Source organism: Macaca nemestrina, chromosome 2, assembly GCF_043159975.1.
Source record: "Macaca nemestrina isolate mMacNem1 chromosome 2, mMacNem.hap1, whole genome shotgun sequence".
Lineage (NCBI taxonomy): Eukaryota > Metazoa > Chordata > Mammalia > Primates > Cercopithecidae > Macaca > Macaca nemestrina.
Genome location: NC_092126.1, coordinates 182515528 through 182524642, shown reverse-complemented (window position 1 = coordinate 182524642; position 9115 = coordinate 182515528). Strand labels below are relative to the sequence as shown.

Here is a 9115-nt window from a genome sequence, read left to right as displayed (position 1 = left end):
GATTGTGGCACTGAGTATACAAAACTGGAACATGTTGCAAGTATAGAACAATAGTTTATTATCCCTTGATGTATTGCTTTCAAGAATTCAGCAAAAGTAGGCAATTAATCTCAAAAGTGGGTCATAAAGAAAGCCAATGTCGTAGACTTCTTCTTTGGGGATGATGTAACAGGAAAAAGCCACATATACCATGAAGTGGTGAACCCACCATGGTTTAGTTGAAGACTGTTGAAAGAAAGGTTTGGAGTAAGTCATCTTTAAACACTTAAAGCAGAACATGAAGGTCACTACTTTCTTTTGACTAAACTTCGACTGAATGCTCCAGCAAACAGAATATGCTGCCGAAATAGTATTTGAGTTCTTTGATATTCCAGGCTTATACACAGCCATGCAGGCTATTCTTGCATTAGCAGCATCTTGAGCATCAAAACAAATAAGAAAACCGACATTGACTGGTATGGGAAGAGATAGTAAAGATGGTGGCACTCCTGTCCCACCTCCAACTGAAGGATATAGGGTTGGCAACTGCCATAAGCACATTCCAATCATAGGGCAAGCATCACATATTTCATTCAGTAACTGTTCAGAGGCCGAGAAGTAGAAATTCCTTCAGAGCAATCCCTGGAAACAGTTACAGCAGTAAAGGAGTGCTATAGTCATGTCTGCCCAGATTTAGTAAAAGAATTTAACAAGTATGACACAGATGGGCCAAGTGGATTAAACAGTACACTGGAATCAGGGCAATCTCAAAGAAAGAATTTTCCATTGACGTTGGTTATGAGAGATCTTTGTGACTTGAAATCTTTTTTCACCCAGAATTTGCTAATCATGACTTCACACAACTACCTAAGAGGTAGCAGAGGAAGCAAGTCAGAATGATAAGAATAATCATTCTGGGCAGGGTGGCTCACGCCTGTAATCCCAGCACTTTGGGAGGTCAAGGCAGGCAGATCACTTGAGGTCAGGAGTTTGAGGACAACCTGGCCAATATGGTGAAACCCCACCTCTACTGAAAATACAAAAATTAAATGGGCGTGGTGATGCACACCTGTAATTCCAGATACTCGGGTCACTGAGGCATGAGAATTTCTTGAACCAGGAGGTGGAGGTTACAGTGAGCAGAGATGGTATCACTGCACTCTAGCCTGGGTGACAGAGCAAGACGCTGTTTAAAAAAAAAAGAATTATTAGAGCTGAGCTGATATCAGAGTTTTCTCTGCAAGAATATTAACCTTACTGAACTGGATATGCAAGGACTTTGAGTGTTGTTTTTATATTTTGAAGGAAAAAAAGTGACCAAGATAAATTTTTTTAAGTAGCCTCATACACACACAACATGAATGTATTTAATGTCACTTAAATATATGCTTAAAATAGTTAAAATAATCAACTTTATGCAATGTATTTGCTTAACAATTTAAAAGATAAATAACTGCATTTTTTAAGTAGCCCTATGACACTTAGCAATACTCATTCATGAGACAAGGAATCCCAGTAATTATGAATTTCTACCATCCTCCCCACAAAAACAATTTGGTTTTTGTTACAAGTGCTTTTAGAACTAAGAAGTTAATATCTTAGATAAAGTCTACTCATATTCTTTTTCTTGTTAAAAAAAAAAAAAGTAAAGGCAAGATTGTTGGACCAATTATACTTCATGTGCTAAAAAAGCAGTATTCATAACATTTCAGTATTACCACACTATTTAGCCTCCTCATGTTGAGATTTCCTTCCAGTTCACATGTCTAAGCAGGTATCTCAGACCCAGTGTGTGAGGGGCAGTCAGAGAAGCTGGTGCTGTGTGTGCAAACAATTGTCTACTTCTGAGGAAGAAGATGTTGACCTCTCTTATTAACGCTCCTATGGCAGGAATGACTGACAGTGCCAGGGCTCATATCTCTATTAGCTGATTTGGGGTGGTTTTAATGGACTTGTTTCCTCTCTGCTCTTTAATGATAAACACCAAGCTGGCAACATTTATGGGCAAATATTTTTACAATAATTCAGAAAGGATCATTAGTATTGTTCAATTGTTGCAATAACATGAAATGTATTTGAGAAAGATGTATGCAGATTTTGGTGGGACTTTCATGAAAACATTAGTTCCCAAAAGTAATTTGTTATTTCTATTTTTTCCCAATAAAGAGGCTGAAACATTGAATAACTTTAAATGTCTAGGGCTCTCATGGTAAGTTTCAGTTCTAACAGATTTAGAGACACATCTTATGCAATCTCTGTACTCTCGGTTCTCCAGTTGCTTTTGAAAAGAATTGAAGTGCTCCTGGGTGCTGCTCTTTAGTAAGAGAGTTTTGATGGAGTCTCACCTTCTTACCTGTTCTTCTGACTCCATCAGGCAAACCATAGCGTTTATGGTCAACAGTCTATGCCCCAGAAATGTTGGGAGCAATAGGAAGATCTACAATGACTATGAGTCATTCATCCACTTTACAGCAAACCTTCATCACTGTCCTTGATTTTTTCATGTTTTTTGTTTGTAATACTGAAAAGCATAAGGAGGCCAGTAGCTGTTTCCATTAAGCAAGCAAGCACTGGCTAAGTATATGCTCTGCACCCAGCATTGTGCCAAAGGGATATAAGCTTAAAACATGGCACTATTCTCAAGAAAATTGCAACACAGTTGAAGGGCAGGACATGCACACAGAAACTTTTAGGGGAAGAAGTGGGCATCAGGAAAAATAAGGTGTGTTGTCTCCTGACTTAGTGAATTGTGTGGTTGCACACCTATGTCTCAGCCAAATTTGTTTGCTTCTGATGTTGGCCACATTGACTCCAGGTTCTCCTTGATTCTAACTCTTAGCTAATTAAAGAGAAATATTTTGTCCCTGTTGCTTTCAAAGCATCATGCTCCTCTACTGGATGCTCCCACAACCTGAGAGGTCATATACTCCATCTCCACCTACATTATACTAGGTTGCAACAAACGATGATTTTTGCTAGTACAGATATAGTTCTGTACAGGTTCCACCTTGGCTGTGACTGAAGGCCATAGGAGGAACCCAGGAGGTTTAAGTTAGAGGCAAATCTAAGTAAGACACCACATGATGTATGCAAATCACCACTTACTACTAACGATGACCTACGGTTCTTAGTGATCATGGTATTTCCCCTGCCAGGTAAGAATGACCTATAGTCCTTAGTCCATGTTCATGCATCTTGACTCTTCTGGCCTTCAGATTGATTTCTCCTCAATCCTCAATGCAAATTACCCCACATGAGCTCATTTCATTATCCTTCCCAAAAAAAATGTCCATTGTTGAATGATAGCTGAGAAGTTTATATTGGAATCCCCACTATGACATAAAAATTCAGGAACTGACACAAGCAGACCACTCCATCCATTCAACCTTATTCTCTTTTACTATCTATAGTGGCTTGATAGTGTTCTGCCAAAAGATACATCCAAGTCCTAACCCCTGGCACCAGTGAATGTGGTCTTATTTGTAAACAGGGTCTTTACAGATGTCATTAAATCAAGTATCTCTGGGGAAGACCATCCTGGATTCAGGATGGGCCTTAAATTCAATGATCAATGTCCTTAAAAGAGAAATGGAAGAAGGACTAAAGACACAGAGACCCAAGGGAGAAGGCCATGTGAAGATGGGGGCAGAGATGGGAAGGATGCATCTACAAGCCCGGGAACACCAAAGAGTGCAGACAGCCACCTGAAGATGGAACCAGAAGGAACCAGCCCTGCCAACACCTTCATTACAGGACTTCTAGCCTCTGGAACTGTGAGAGAATATATTTATAGTAATTGGTTATAGCAGCCTTAGGAAACAAATACACTAGCTAACAGTCAGTTCATTGTCCCTAAAATATAACATCCTCTTTCCCACCCCCATACCTTTGCTTACCAATTCCCCCACCCAGAATGCAACATCCTTCACCCTTTCTCTCATACCTCTTAACCTTCAGGCCGCTCTCTCAAATTCTACTTATCCCAAGCAATTTTCCCCAGCTGATCCTAACCACCTATATTCTTAACTGTTTATCTTGATATATATCATACACTGTTTTCCCTTACTATGTAAGGTTCTGTGTTTCCTTAAAGAAATGGAAAGTTCCATGAGTACAGATTCTGATGCTGTGCCTATACAACGTTAAACTGGTAAGCGCTTGATGAAGATATATTTAATTACTGTACATCATTTGGTAACCCAAGAAAATGGGCTTCACAGGCTGGTAAATAACAGCTGCAGCCCCACTGATGTTAACAATTAAATCTCAGGGATCTCTATACATCTATTGTAGCTCAATTACAATGGGATGAAGAAGGTCCCATGTCATTCCCCTGAAGTGCTGCTCAAGGCTGAAACTCCACCCTGAAAGCTGTAACTGTCACCCTGTCGTTGTTTTTGTTAAATTAAAGGGGACCCACAGGACGTTCTCACAGCAAGACCGTATAAACAGTGTTACAGTAATTAGTGATATTGAAGATCATTGATGTATTTTGGTCATAGAGGTCTGAGGCTGCTGACGCCAGATTGTAATTTTAAAAAAAAAATTAATATTAAAACAAAATGAATGAAAATGACTCAAGAGAAATGTTCAAATCTTGCTTTGTGATCCAAGCACGAATAAATGATTTTTCTCTGAGTGAAATGGCCTTGAGTAGATATTTTCAAATTATCTTTCCTTTTATTCTTTCTTTCATTCCATCTGGCAGCTTTAGAAAAACCTTCTTATTTTCATACTTTCTTGACTACACATTTTCAGGACTCTCAAGTAGAAAATAATGAATCAACTCCCTGTGAAAGGTACACGACCTGAGATCTTCAAGGCCAAAGCTGATCTAGAGTGAAGTTATCAACCAGCTATCAGAGACGTTGTTAGGACGTAATACGCAGTGGACACTTCTCCCTCTGGCCTCTCTTGTTGATAGAATATGAGTTGTGAGATGATGAACTGGGTGGGATTGGGAGGATACTGTAGAAGACACCTTATTGAGACTTCCAAATCATCATGGAAGTTTCCGTCTCTGAGTTGGTCTCAAGCCAGGGCATTGCCTGCCTGCCATGGTGGAGTGGAATTCATGTGGTCGACAGAATTGTTTAAGATTTCCCAAGTCAACAAGTCACTACCTCCCCTAACTTATCTCAGGATCCCAAGGAGAATGGACCCTAGGTCCTGGTAAAGGTAACTAATGATACCCTTTCACGTATCACCAAGCCTAGCTAGGCAGAGATTTCAAACCCGGGCTCCACGTGTCCTACAGAAAAGGCTTTGCACTCCATTAGCCCACTCCCACTAGCCACCCACCGCACGCCACACCCCTGGAGCTAAAGAGCTGCCACAGTGATCTCACCTATTCACCAGGACAGCAGTTCTTCAAAGTACAGATTTTCCTTCTCCTCTTTATACTTGGTCAGGATGCGTTCCTAGAGAAAAATTAAACCTCAAGAGACATATTCCTTCCCTCTCTTTCCCTTCTTCCCTCATTCTCTCTCCTCTCTCTCTCTCTCTCTCTCTCTCTCTCACGCACACACACACACAAGTGCATCTGGAGAGCCAAATGTGGCTCATTCTTTCCTTTTCTGTAATGTACATGTCTTCAGTAGGTTACCAAGTATCAAAAAACTTGAAAAGCTTTCCTAATATACTGGGGAGGAAAACAAAACCAAGCGCTGGTCTCTTTGTGTGTAGATGTTTGTGATATCCAAGGCCCTGTTGCTGACCCTGTGGGTTGGCACAGCACTCACACATACAGAGCAGGCGGGATAGTGACTGGCATAAGTGCTGCCTGCCACCACCTTGTTGGGTCTTTCAGGCTTCGTGGCGAGCCATCTCTCAGAGACCTACAGTCTTTTTCTGAAATCTGGTCTGTATTGTCAACACTCTGGGTCTGCAAATAGTTTTGTACATTCCAGAAAAAGTAGTTCTCAATCTGGGCTAGACATTAGACTCACCTGGAAAATTTTATTAAATAGCTGATGCCTGGGCCTCACCCTAAAGATTCTGGTTTAATTAGCCAGGAGTTGTTCTCCTGGATCAGGGGATTAAAAGTTTCCCAGGTGGCTATAATGTATGACGTAGATTAAGTGAGCCTGGGAGTGGGGGTGGTAGGAAGTGGGTCAGAGTTCAAATGGCACAGCCTTGATGTAAATTCATATTTGCAGATAGATTTGAGAGGAAAATTAGATGCTAATTCCTCTCACAGTCAGTATCGTAACCCTGCTTCTGCTCCCTATTACAACTATTTCCCTTTCAACTACAGGTTAAAACAAATATTAAAAATTTTGTCATAAACAGTATTGTTAGCTAAGCAAAGATTTCACACCAAGGCTTTACATGTCCCACAGGAAGGACTCTACAATTTACGAGCCCACTCCCACTGGCCACCCACCCCACCACCTGCCATAACCACTGGAGTTAGAAAACTGCTGCCGCGACCTCACCCACTCACCAAAACAGCAGTGCTTCCGTCTACTGACCATTCTCCTTCCACTTACTGTCTCTGTAGGAAGATGTACATGTTGGCATTGCATTAGAGAGTGAGGAGAAAAAATGTTACCGTCCTAAGTGAACTCAGAATGTGTTCATCATATCACCTCACCCTGCATTCACTCATTTTCCTCCAAACCCAAAGCAGGAAGAAGAGTTCTACCTTTCCTGTCTTGTGTAGCCATAGGCTATCTTAATTAGAAGAAAGTATAGATGATTAACTAGAAGGCATTATTCTATTAAAAAAAAAAAGAAGCAAATTATTTCTCCAAAAATTACTAGTAAATAACACCCTTACGTGACATACTGTCATAACCCTGTTCAAATGAGGACAAGGCCAGTTTATCAGATTTTCCTCTGACTCATAAAATTCTCCACTCCTCCAGAGCCTACAATTTAATCACAGAGAGAAACTATAAACTACCCTACCCTGTAGAGTGCAGGAGAAAAAATTAGCCATCATCTTTATTTATGAGTATTCTAAACAAAGAAGTTGGCAAATGTGGATACAGTCGATGTCTCCCAGGCCACACCAACCAGGGGGTAAAAATAGGGTCACCATGTGTTTTAAGCAGGATTTTCTGGCTTTGTTCTCCAGCTACTCTGCCAAAACTTTAGTCCCCTCTTAGAAAACTCTCACAGAATTCTGGGAGAGGGGTGCTGGAACTGATGCTTGTGTTTGCCATGGGTTTCTGTGCTTTTCGTCTGTCCTGCTCAAGTTCCTGGAGGAGATAGTGCCTGTCTCAGAGGAATCCAAAGTTGTGAGCTACACCAGCACCACCTGCTAGAGATGACAGCACAGCTGCCCATGTTAAGAGTGCCACGGTCACACTCCAAAGGCACAGTCTTCACTCCTGGATCAGCTGCTGTTACAGAGCTGGTGATGGCTTCAGCGATCCGGAGAGGCTCTCGAAGAATGGCTGTTCCTCACCTGACCCTTTCTTGCAGTCCCCTTGCCCTAAGACTTAGGCAACTCCATGGAGTATGGGCCAGAGAACAATATGGTTGAAAGGCATCTGCTCTATTTAAAAGCATTCCTCTCCTCTGGATGTGGTCCATTCTTCCAGAATCAAGCATGTTTGCCTTCATTTTCACTTATGAAATTTTTTACTGGAGACTCTTCAAGTTCACCAATTCCTCTGGCCCCACTCCTAGTCTTCTGGATGTATTCATTCATTCAAGGACTATGCTAGACACTAAGTGAGGACACAACAATGGCCTAGAAAGACAATTTCCTCCTCATAGACCAAGGTCAATGAGCAAGTTCCCAAGTGGGTAGTTCAGCACGCTGTGTGCATGCAGAGGACAAATGCTTCCTCCTAATATTAGTGTAGTCAGGGAAAGGATCTCAGAAGAAAGAAATGACCTAGAAACTGAAACTTGATGAAGAATCAAAAGCTAAAGAAACAAGAGAGAGAGAGAGTGGGAGTTAAGGGAGGAGAGAAAATTCCAGACATAAATAACATGCACAAAGCCTCAGAGGTCAGGTAGAGCATATCAAATACCACAGATAACCCCAGAATATTCACTTTCATCAGACGTTTTAACTTTCTGCACTAACTTCTTGTAACCACAAAGGGAGAAAAAATGACTGATTGAGCTTGATCTCCTCAGTTTGTCTTTGAGAAAATGTGAATTCAGTGGGGACAGGCCCTGAAGGCAAAATCAGATGAAAATAGAATTGCCAGATAAAATACAGAATGCCCAGTTAAAATAGAATTTTAGATAAATAGTGATAATTGTATGGTAAAAATATGTCTCAGATATGGCATGGGATATACTTATACTAAAAAGTATTTGCTTTTTATCTGGAATTCTAATTTAACTGGGCATATTGTATTTTTATTTGCTAAATCTGGCAGCCCAAGATCATGAATATGACCACAAACTTGGTCACTTCTCACTGGAAAATCAATTGGAAAAAGAAGAGATAAGATTACAAGAGCAGACATCAATGGTAAAAACATAAAAATGCGACTCAAAAAAAAAAAAAAAAGGACTACAACAGGCCAGCCAACTTTCTTGTCTGAATTCTAAATAACTGAAACCCATGGAGAATGCTCTACAATAGAAAGTAGTGGGTTCATTGCCAGAAGCACTTCATAAGAGCAGGATTACAGAGGAAGGACCCCTAAGACTGAGTCCCCAAGTCACTAGTAATCATCTGCTTGGTTAATGAACCTGATACCAATAGAAAAAAAATACCTGTAGTCATCAAACAATAGGGACAGTTACTCCTGAACCTGTGGTCACATAAAGCCAAGGTATTGACTACATCAGGTTCTTAAGAATTCTGTAGGGTGGAAGGATGTCTAAATGCTGCATGTTTGTCTCATTGTAATATAGCCCCGGGCCCTTGTCACATGGGCCAGTCTCAACATGTGGGCCTCAGAAGAAAGTGGATGAGAATCAGCACATCCACTAGAAAGAGGAAAATTCATGGCAGCAAGAAACAAACCAACAAAACAGATCAGCAGTGGAAAGTGGAAAGATTTGCTGCTTTCTTAGTCTTGATCTGAAGACCAGTAGTATTTGATAAGAAAATTAAATGGAAAGGAGGGTAGTCATAAATAAAAATGTCATAGATAAAGTTATGGGACTTCAGTGTGTTTAATGTCTCCATATGGCGGCCTTTAGGTATATGTGTGTGTGT

The 9115-nt window shown here is 40.7% G+C and overlaps 1 pseudogene; it reads left to right on the top strand.

Annotated features, from left to right (window-relative positions):
- Positions 1-316: 316 nt before the first annotated feature.
- LOC112425867 (actin-related protein 3C pseudogene) lies at positions 317-7471 on the top strand (annotated as a pseudogene).
- The last annotated feature ends 1644 nt before the right edge of the window (positions 7472-9115 follow it).